The sequence below is a fragment of the Salvelinus sp. IW2-2015 genome, unplaced genomic scaffold, assembly GCF_002910315.2.
Source record: "Salvelinus sp. IW2-2015 unplaced genomic scaffold, ASM291031v2 Un_scaffold1962, whole genome shotgun sequence".
NCBI lineage: Eukaryota > Metazoa > Chordata > Actinopteri > Salmoniformes > Salmonidae > Salvelinus > Salvelinus sp. IW2-2015.
Genome location: NW_019943315.1, coordinates 106999 through 118219, shown reverse-complemented (window position 1 = coordinate 118219; position 11221 = coordinate 106999). Strand labels below are relative to the sequence as shown.

Here is an 11221-nt window from a genome sequence, read left to right as displayed (position 1 = left end):
CGTTCTCTCTTCCTCTTTTCCTCTCTATCTTCTACTGGTGTGTTGTGTGTGTGTGTGTGTTGTGTGTGTATGTGTAGTGTGTCGTTGTGTGTGTGGTGTGCGCATCACTGCGGTGTGTGTTGTGTGTGTGGTGGTGTGTGTTGACTGGTGGTGTGTGTGTGTGTGTTGATGTGTGTGTGGTTTGTGTGCTGTGTCGTGTGTTGTTGTGGTGTGTGTTGTGTGTCCTCTGGTTCTCTCCAGTGAGCTAATCTCATACTTACAGGGCTCATATTTTCTGGCTATAGACTGAAAAATCCACAGAGATTATCAAAGCTGCTTTGAAAGAGTCAAATACAACACACACATGACACACACACACCACACACACACAACACACACTCACAACACACCACAATCACTCACAACACACACACTCACAACACACAACTCCAACGCACTCACACACACACTCACTCACACCACACACACACACCAACACACCACTACACTCACAACACACCCCACTCACAACACACCACTCACACCACACACACACTCACACCACACACACACACACTCACAACACACACTAACACAACACTCACTCACACACTCCACTCACTCACTCACCACAACACACATCACACAACTCAGGCCAGAGAACTTTCTTTTGGGCTCATCACTTCTTCCCGAGACAAGTTGGCGTCGGCAAATGAAGAAGCTAGTGGAGCAAAGCACTTTAAAAAATGCTCAGAGGACTGTGTGGGTGTTTGTGTGCTGTGTGTGTGTGTGTGTGTGTTTGTGTGTTGTGTGTGTGTGCTCGGTTGTGTGTGTGTGTGTGTGTGTGTGTTGTTGTGTAGTGTGTGTGTGTGTGTGTTGTGTGGTGTGTGCAATACTGTGTGGTGGTGTTGTTGGATGTAGTAGTGTGTATGTGTGTGTGTGTGTGTTGTGTTGTGATGTGTTATATTCCAGTGCAAGGACTGTTATGCTTCGCGATCCTCATGTCAATATTCCTCTCACAGGAAATGGCTTTATGCTTCTGAAGGAAAAAATAGTAAAGTTAGCTCAGAGAACAGACATACTGTCATGTCACAGGAAATAACTGACAGCTTTCCATTTATCTCTTCTCTCTGTCTCTTCTTCTCTCTCTCTCTCTCTCACGCCTCTCTCTCTCTCTCTCTCTCTCTCTCTCTCTCTCTCTCTCTCTCTCTCTCTCCTCTCGTCTCTCCTCTCTCTCTCTCTACTCTCCTCTCTCTCTCTCTCTGCTCTCTCCTCGCTCTCTTCTTGCTCTTCTCTGTCTCTGTCTCCTCTCTGTCTCTGTCTCTCTCTCTAGTCTCTCTCTCTCGCTCGCTCTCTCTCTCTCTCGCTCTCTCGCCTCGGTCTCTCTCTCTCTCTCCTTGTCTTTCTATTGCATCCTCTCTCTCTGTCTCTCTTATCTCTCCTCATTCTGATGTGTCTTTATCTGTCCTCTTCTCTCTCTTCCTTCTCTCACTAATATCTCCTCTCTCTCTCTGTCTCTCTATCTCTATCTCCTCTCTGCCAGCGCTGTGTACTACTCCCTTCACCAGAACAGAGCAAACTGGCCCTAACCAGAATAGAAAGAGGAGTGGGAGGCCCCGGTGCACAACTGAGTAAGAGGACAAGTACATTAGAGTGTCTAGTTTGAGAAACAGGCGCCTCACAAGTCCTCAACTGGCAGCTTCATTAAATAGTACCCGCAAAACACCAGTCTCAATGTCAACAGTGAAGAGGCGACTCCGGGATGCTGGCCTTCTAGGCAGTTCCTCTGTCCAGTGTCTGTGTTCTTTTGCCCATCTTAATCTTTTATTTTTATTGGCCACTCTAAGATATGGCTTTTTCTTTGCAACTCTGCCTGTGTGTCTGGTCAGACCTCCAGGGGATCCACTCCAACTACATCATGTATCTCCTGTCTGTTTCTGTAGTTGCGGTGTCTGGTCAGACGTCCAGGGAAAGGGGTTACTACACAGGACCAGGACAAGGTCGCWCCCGCCAGCACTCCAACTCAGCCGAGAGTCTGGACGGGGTCCTCCGGGGTGGCCGGGAGCTGATGCCCTATGGAGGAGGAGGACAGGGACCCATCAGAGTCAAACATAGCGGCTCCGCGGATAGTCTCCTGGAGGGACCCAGGGGAAGGGAGAGGGGAGAGAGGGATGTGAGGCGGGCAGGGGGGAGTCTGTGGAAGTCTGCCTCCCTCCCACAGAACAGTATGGTGCTGAGTAAGATGGGAGGAGGAGGAGGAGGAGGAGGAGGAAGAGGAGGACAGGAGGAGAACAAGACGGAAGGAAGAGGACGGAATTGGAGGCCTTCTATCGCTGTACAGGTAAGCAGGTTGAGGAGGGCTTTTTTACCTGTCATTTTTTTATAGAGATGTAATTTATTCCCATGTTTCTGTTTGTTTAAATCAGTGTATCCTAAAGCAAGTACATTCAATACATTTGTTTTAAGTGTAAATAAAAAAAATGGAATGATATCTGACCTTTGACCCTGTGTGTGTGTGTGTGTGTCAGGTGGACAGCTCGGGGACCCTGTCAGACTCGGACGCGGAGAGCAAGGCTCTGAGAGAGGTGCACTCTATAGGAGTGCAGGTGGAGGATGACAAGAGGTACTGTTATAACACTCAATACTGTTATAAGACCACTTATAACACTTACATGAACAGTTATGAACTATATAGGGCTGCAGGTGGAGGAGGACAAGAGGTACTGTTATTATAACAGCTTAATAACACACATTAAATGTTTACAAATGGCATTACAGCTCATTCCACTCTAAGGAGAAATATTGTTTTTTCACACCCAGTCTAAGAGAGGGGTTGTCTTCTTCCTCACTGCCTTCATCTCTACTCTTCTCTCTCTCTCTCTCTCTCTCTTTTCTCGTCTCTCTTCTCGTCCTTTTCTCTCTCTCTCTCTCTTCTCTCTCTCTCTCTGTTTCTTCCGTTCTCTCTCGCTCTCTTTCTCTCTCTCTCTCTCTCTGTCTTCTCCGTCTCTCTCTCGTCTCTTTCTCTCTCTCTCTCTCTGTCTCTCTCTCTCTCTCGTCTCTCTCGTCTCTCTCGTTCTCTCTCTCTCTCTCTGCCGTCCTCTCTGTCTTTTCTCTCTCTCATATATATCTCTCTCTCTCTTCTTTCTCTTCTCTCTCCATTCTGTCTCGCTCTCTTCTTTCTTTCTCTTTCTGTCTCTGTCCCCGGGTGTCACACTCACACCTTCCCCGGGTGTCACACCTCACTCTTCCCGGATGTCACACTCTCACCCTTTTCCGGGTGTACCTCTATTCCAGTGTACAAGTAGTCATGTTTACACCCAGTTATTATCGAGTTGAATCTGAAAAGGAAAAATTCCTGAATTCCCTCATCTAATTCTGTCTGTCTCTGCATGAATAGTGTTAGTGTGTATTTACAGTAGATACAGCCCAACCCTCCTCCCTCCTTCCCCTCCTCTCCTCCCAGGCGTGCTCGGTTCAAGCGATCAACAGCGTGACGGCCGGCGTCCAGGCAGACCTGGATCAGAGGGGGTTTACCCAGGCCTCACCTTCGCTGTTCTACCCAGGATAAGAGCCTCCAGTTCCCAGGCCTCACCTTCGCTGTTCCTACCCAGGATAAGAGCCCCCAGTTCGGCTTGCTCTTCCAGAGACACTCCTCAGAGCAGGGTCAGCCGACCAGTATGCAGAGTACCACCGCACGGTCAGTAGTTGGGTTGTTTAGGTAGTTTAGTTAGGTAGTAGGTAGGTAGGTAGGTAGGTAGGTAGGTAGGTAGGTAGGTAGTTAGGTATAGGTAGGTAGGTAGGTAGGTAGTAGGTAGTTAGGTAGGTAGGTAGGTAGGTAGTAGGTAGGTAGGTAGGTAGGTAGGTAGGTAGGTAGGTAGGTAGGTAGGTAGGGTAGGTAGGTAGGTAGGTAGGTACGTAGTAAGTAGCTAGTTGGTTGGTTAGCAGTTAGTCAGTTAGTTTGGATAGCAGTTGGTTAGTTAGTTAGTGAGTTTGTTAGTTTATTAGCAGGTATTTGTTTAGTTAGTTAGCAGTTGGTTGGTTAGTTAGTTAGGCATTAGTTGTTAGTTAGCTAGCTATCAGTTAGGTAGATAGTTAGCAAGTTAGTTAGTTTGTTTGTTTGTTAGTAGCAGTTAAGTAGTTTAGCATCTCCTGCGTGAGGTAACGCCAGTTTGGCAGCTTTCTGTTTATTTCTTTCTTAATATCTTACTTCTGTCCTCTTCATCCCATTGGCACTTCATTACTTCATTAAAAGACACTATCTACTTCCTGTCTCTTCATCCCATTGGCACTTCATTACATCATTAAAGGAAACTATCTACTTCCTGTCCTCTTCATCCCCATTGGCACTTTCCATTACATCATAAAGGACTTATCTACTTCTTCCTCTTCTTCCCCATTGGGACTTCAGTACATCATTAAGACATATTACTCTGTCCTCTTCATCCCCATTGGACATTCATACTCATTAAGGACTTATCTACTTCTGTCCTCTTCATCCCATTGGGATTCAGTACCATCATTAAAGGACGTATCTACTTCCTGTCCTCTTCATCCCCATTGGGACTTAGTACATCATTAAAGGACTATAATCTACTTCTGTCCTCTTCATCCCATTGGGACTTCAGTACATCATTAAGGACTTATCTACAGTTGAAACGGAGTTTACATACACCTTACCAAATACATTATAACTCAGTTTCCACAATTCCTGACATTTAAGTCCTAGTAAAAAATTCCCTGTCATAAGTCATGTTAGGATCACCACTTTATTTTAAGAATGTGAAATGCAGAAAATGTAGAGAGAATGATTTATGTCAGCTTTTATTTCTTTATCAGCATTCCCAGTGGGTCAGAAGTTTCATGCACTTAATTAGTATTAGGTAGCATTGTCTTTAAATTGTTTAACTTGGGTCAAAATGTTTCGGGGAGCCTTCCACAAGCTTCCCACAATAAGTTGGATAATTTTGGCCATGTCTCCTGACAGAGCTGGTGTAACTTGAGTCAGGTTTGTAGGGCCTCCTTGCTCGCACACGCTTTTTCAAGTTCTGCCCACAAATTTTCTGTAGGATTGAGGTCAGGGTTTGTGATGGCCACTCCAATACCATGACTTTGTTGTCTTAAGCCTTTTGCCACAATTTGAAGTATGGTTGGGGTCATTGTCCATTTGGAATGACCCTTTGCGACCAAGCTTTTAACTTCCTGACTGATGCCTTGAGATGTTGTTCAATATATCCACATCATTGTTTCTCTCCTCATGATTGCCATCTATTTTGTGGAAGTGCACATCCTCCTGCAGCAATGCCACGCCCACCAAAATGATGCTGCACCGCCGTGCTTCACGGTTGGGATGGTGTTCTTCCGGCTTGCAAGCGTCCCCTTTTTCCTCCAGAACATAACGAGGTCATTTATGGCCAAACAATTATATTTTTTGTTTTATCAGACCAGAGGATATTTCTCAAAAAGTAACGATCTTTGGTCCCATGTACAGTTGCAAACCAATAGTCTGGCTTTTTTATGTGACTTCTTCCTTGCTTAGCGGCTTTTAGGTATGTCGATATAGGACTCGTTTTACTCTGGATATAGATACTTTTGTAACCTGTTTCCTCCAGCATTATCACAAGGTCCGTTGCTGTTGTTCTGGGAATGTTGCACTTTTCGCACAAAGTACGTTCATCTCTAGGAAGACAGAACGCATCTCCTTCCTGAAGGGTATGACGGTTTATACTTGCATTAACTAATTGTTTGTACAGATGAACGTGGTACCTTCAGGCGTTTGGAAATTGCTCCAAAGCATGAACCAGACTTGTGGAGGTCTACAATGTTTTTGGGGGGGCCTTGGCTGATTTTCTTTTGATTTTCTCATGATGTCAAGCAATGAGGCCACTGAGGTGAGGGCCCTCGGAGTGTGGTGTCAGGAAATACCTCACCACAACGTCAACAAAACAAGGAGATGATTGTGGACTTCAGGAAACAGAGAGGGAGAAACCCTATCCACATCGACGGGACAGTAGTGGAGAGGGTGAGAAGGTTTTAGTTCCTCGGCGTACAATCACGGACAAACTGAAATGGTCACCACACAGACAGCATGGTGAAGAAGGCGCAGCAGTGCCTCTTCAACCTCAGGAGGCTGAAGAAATTCGGTTCTCACCAAAAACACTCACAAACTTTTACAGATGCACAATCGAGAGCATCATGTCGGGCTGTATAACCGCCTGGTACGGCAACTGCTCGCCCATCACCGTAAGGCTCTCCAGAGGGTAGTGAGGTCTGCACAACTCATCACCGGGGGCAACTACCTGCCCTCCAAACACCTACCACCCGGTCACAGGAAGGCCCAAAAAGATCATCAAGGACACAACCACCCGAGCCACTGTCTGTTCACCCCGCTATTATCCAGAAGGCGAGGTCAGTACAGGTGCATCAAAGCAGGTACGAGAGAGACTGAAAAACAGCTTCTATCTCAAGGCCATCAGACTGTTAAACAGCCACCACTAACATTTAGTGGCCGCTGCCAACATACTGACTCAACTCCAGCCACTTTAAATATGGAAAAATTGATGTAATAAATGTATCACTAGCCACTTTAAACAATGCCACTTCATATAATGTTTACATACCCTAACTTACTCATCTCATATGTAATATACTGTACTCTATATCATCTACTGCATCATACCTATGCCGTTCTATACCATCACTCATCCATATATTTGTTTTAATGTACATATTCTTTATCCTTTACACTTGTGTCTATAAGGTAGTAGTTGTGAATTGTTAGGTTCGATTACTTGTTGGTTATTACTGCATTGTGGAACTAGAAGCACAAGCATTTCCGTACACTCGCATTAACATCTGCTAACCATGTGTATGTGACAAATAAAAAATACTTTTAATTTATATTAATTTTGAGTTTGAAGTTAGGCCTTGAAATACATCCACAGGTACATCTCCAATTGACTCACATTTTGTCAATTAGCCTATCAGAAGCTTCTAAAGCCATGACATAATTTTCTGCAATTTTCCAAGCTGTTTAAAGGCACAGTCAACTTAGTATATGTAAACTTCTGACCCACTGGAATTGTGATACAGTGAATTATAAGTGAACTAATCTGTCTGTAAACAATTGTTGGAACAATTACTTGTGTCATGCACAAAGTAGATGTCCTAACCGACTTGCCAAAACTATAGTTTGTTAACAAGACATTTGTGGAGTGGTTGAAAAACAAGTTTTAATGACTCCAACCTAAGTTTATGTAAACTTCCGACTTCAACTGTACTTCCTGTCCGCTTCATCCCCATTGGGACTTCATTACATAATGAGCTCCCTCCACTTCCTCCTATTAAACTTCAGAAAGTTACAATCTTCACTTAAAAGTATCCGCTCCATTAAGCTGCACTTGACTTGCTTTGACTTAAACCCTTTAATTCTTTGGGGAGCATAAAGTCATTCACAAACTTTCTCGATCAAGTTCTGTGTTGAGTTGTTTAATGTTGAGCTAAGCCTTTAGCATTTAGCTTTGTCATTAGCATAACTGTTGTTGCTACTGTTTCTCTAGGTGCACACCCAGGGCCAGTGGGCCTACAGAGAGGACTACATCCAGGATGGTTACYCTACAGACCCCCACCAGATCCCCCCCCTGCCRCCGCGGGCKCACTCCCCGCTACCCCTCGCTGCGGACCGTGGAGGCTGGACAGGTACACCCCAGCCCTCACTGGAGGGGGGCCCCCGGAGTCTGCCTGACTCTGGTCGTGCTTCGCCCTGTCTGAGAGACGGAGAGTTTTTCCTACGCCTCCTTCAGACGGAGTGGAGAGGATGGAGGGATGGTGTCAGAACAGAGAGAGAGGCGGAGGAGAACGAGCTGCCGGAGGAGGGTGAGGAAGGGGGAGCGGGGGAGGGAGGGAGGAGGGAGGGAGGAGGGAGGGAGGGAGGAGGGGGAGGAGGGGAGGGGAGGGGGGGTGAGATGGTTGTATGAGTTGGTGGGGTGTCAGAAAGAGGGAGGAAACCGCTAGGTTATCAGGAAAGATGGACTGGTTGAGCCTCAACTCACAAATTACACACGTTTTACTTTCTACTTCCTGTGTACTGACTCCCCTTCTTCCTGTTTCCTGTGTGTTTCCTGTCCAGTTCTGGAGCTGATCCGTAACGCGGTGGGCAGTGCCCAGATGCTCATGTCTCAGAAGGTGCAGCAGTTCTTCCGRCTGTGCCAGCAAAGCGTGGTGGGTGTGTGTGTCTGTGTGTATGCGTGTGTTTTTGGTTTTTACTATCCTTGTCGAGACCAGAAGTCCTAACCATCTCTGTCTTGTCTACCTATGAAGAACTCTGAGCTCTAACTATGGCCATTTATTCTACAGTTTATTCACATTTTTCTCCTAGCTGGTTCTCATGATTCCCACCCTACTTCTAATTTTTTTTTTTACCCTTCCCTCGCCCCCTCCCCCCTCCAGGACCCCTCAGCGTACCCCCAGCCCACCTCTCAGGACCTGTCCGGGCTCTGGGACCTGCTCCAACTCAACATGGAACACGTCAGGGTCAAGTTCCAGCACCTCCAGAGGCTCAAGGACTCCGGCTGGAGGCTTCCCCCAGACAAGAAGGTGAGAGCTGGGGTCCGCTTTGCCCTGCTGCCTCCTGATCCGGGGTCGTTCCCCAGAGTGTCAAGATGGRGGTGTGTCAGAGAGTGGCACAGATGGTGGTGCTGCCCCCGCAAGCAAGCCCTGGCTGTGAAACTGCACAACGTCATGAGACATTGAGGAGAGAGACTTTTGAGCCAAAATGGCACTGAGCTCTAAAGCTTTGTGTTAGTTCTGAATGGGCAAAAGGAACTGAGCCTGTTTGAGCTAAAATGACTGAGTGCTGTTTCCAAGCTTAATGGCAATACTTCTGATATACYGRGCATTCGGAAAGTTTTCAGACCCCTTGACTTTTTCCACATTTTGTTACGTTACAGCCTTATTATAAAAATMGATTAAATTGTTWCGTTTTTTTCCTCAAATCTACACATAATASCCCATAATGATAAAGCAAAAACAGGTTTTTAGAATTTTTTGCAAATGTAAAAAATAATAGTCAAGAGATCTGTATACTTACAGAATGCACTGTATTATTTATGGTAATACTTCTGATATATTATTTATGGCAGTACTTCTGATATACTGTTTATGGCAGTACTTCTGGTATATTATTTATGGCAGTACTTCTGATATATTGTTTATGGCAGTACTTCTGGTATATTATTTATCGTAATACTTCTGATATATTGTTTATGGCAGTACTTCTGATATAGTGTTTATGGCAGTACTTCTGATATAGTGTTTATGGCAGTACTTCTGATAATATTGGTTTATGGCAGTACTTTCTGATAATATATATTGTTTATGGCAGTACTTCTGATATATGTTTATGGCAGTACTTCTGATATAGTGTTTTATGGCAGTACTTCTGATATAAGTGTTTTAGGCAGTACTTCTGATATAGTGTTTATGGCAGTACTTCTGATATATTGTTTATGGCAGTACTTCTGATATAGTGTTTATGGCAGTACTTCTGATATAGTGTGTTTATGGCAGTACTTCTGATATAGTGTTTATGGCAGTACTTCTGATATAGTGTTTATGGCAGTACTTCTGATATATTGTTTATGGCAGTACTTCTGATATAGTGTTCTTGTTTTAGGAGAGACAGGAAGTTCTAAACTCCCAGTAGCAACTATGAACTATTGACAAGCTCCTCCTTTGTTTATCCACATCTGATCATACTGGTGTCTTTACTTGGTCTGAATATTCTGTCTTTTTCCCTTTCTATTGTTTAATGGTTTATACATCACATTATCTGTCCGTCCACCTACAATCTTCTATTTGTCCTTTAACCTCTCATTTTCTCTCTCAACCCTTTCCCTCATTCTCCATGACCCTGCTCCATCCTTCCATAATGTCCACCGCTCATCCCCCTCACCCTCATCCCCTCTTCCCTCATCCCCCTCTTCCCTTCCCTCATCCCCCCTCCACTCATCGCCCCTCATCCCCTCTCCCCCTCATCCCCTCACCCCCTCTTCCCCTCATCTCCTCATCCCCCTCTTCCCATTACCCCTTCCCCTACCTCCCCTCATCCCTCCTCCCTCATCGCCCTCATCTCCCCTCCTCTCATCCCCCTCAGTCCCTCCCCTCATCCCCCCTTCCCCTCCATCCCCGCTCATTCCCCCCTTCCCCCCTCTCCCATCATCTACCCCTTCCCCTTATCGCCCCTCCCCTCATCCACCCCTTCCCCTCATCCCCCTCCCCTCATCCCCGCTCAATCCCCACCCTTCCCCTCATCCCCCTCAGGACGACAAGAAGCTTCCTCCCCCACTACCAAAGAAGCCAGCAGGGGGAGTGAGCGGCAGCCTCCGTGCCGACAGCGTCAGCGACCTCTCTGTGCAACGAGGGGTAGGAGGAGGCGGAGGGGTGCTGGTGATGGCCCGTAGCGGGGGTGTGGGACGGGCCGTGCCTGTCCGGGAGAAGTCCTTAGACCTGGGCGACAGACAGAGGACTGAGGCACGCAGAAGACTGCTCCAGACCAAGAGGTCCGCTTCCTTCAGACAGAACTCAGCCACGGAGAGCGCAGACAGCATCGAGATTTACATCCCAGAGGCTCAGACCCGGCTCTGAACATGGGAGATACAGCCCTTTATCCCAGTGAACAGAACCGACTCAGACCCGACGCCTGGGACAGCCTAAATATAGAGATATAGCTAGCTATCCCACCCTAGAACAACCACAACCATTGAGATTTACATCCCAGAGGCTCAGACCCGGCTCTGAACACTGGAACCGTCTAAACGTGGAGATACAACCTCTTTTCTGAGGATCCTAAAATCAACCAAAACTCTCCCAAGTTCCATACAATGAACCCCCTCAATGACGATATCGGCCATACTGACTTTCTCAAGCCTTCACTGCTGGGGATGCTGGGTTCCATCATCATGTCATTTCCAAGGACAAGGCAAGACAGAAGGGGTGAGSAAGCAGTGGCCATTTGTGCCCTGGAACGTTTGAATCCCCAATAAACAAACAGAACAATCTGGAGAGAGAATGGTGGCTACAGGATCACAGGTGGCTCCACTACACACTTTGTTTTTCCCCTCATCTTAGTCGGAGAGAGAGAGATTTATTTAGAAAGAAGTATCGCTGTTGTTACAGTACAGTGACAGTCACTGAAAGGTGTAGTCGTGCAATAGTAGCATGTCTGTGCATGCCTGTCCACCTATAG

General features: G+C 46.3%; 1 pseudogene; it reads left to right on the top strand.

Annotated features, from left to right (window-relative positions):
- Positions 1-11199, top strand: part of LOC112072569 (disks large-associated protein 3-like) — a 35822-nt pseudogene extending 24623 nt beyond the window's left edge.
- Positions 11200-11221: the final 22 nt, after the last annotated feature.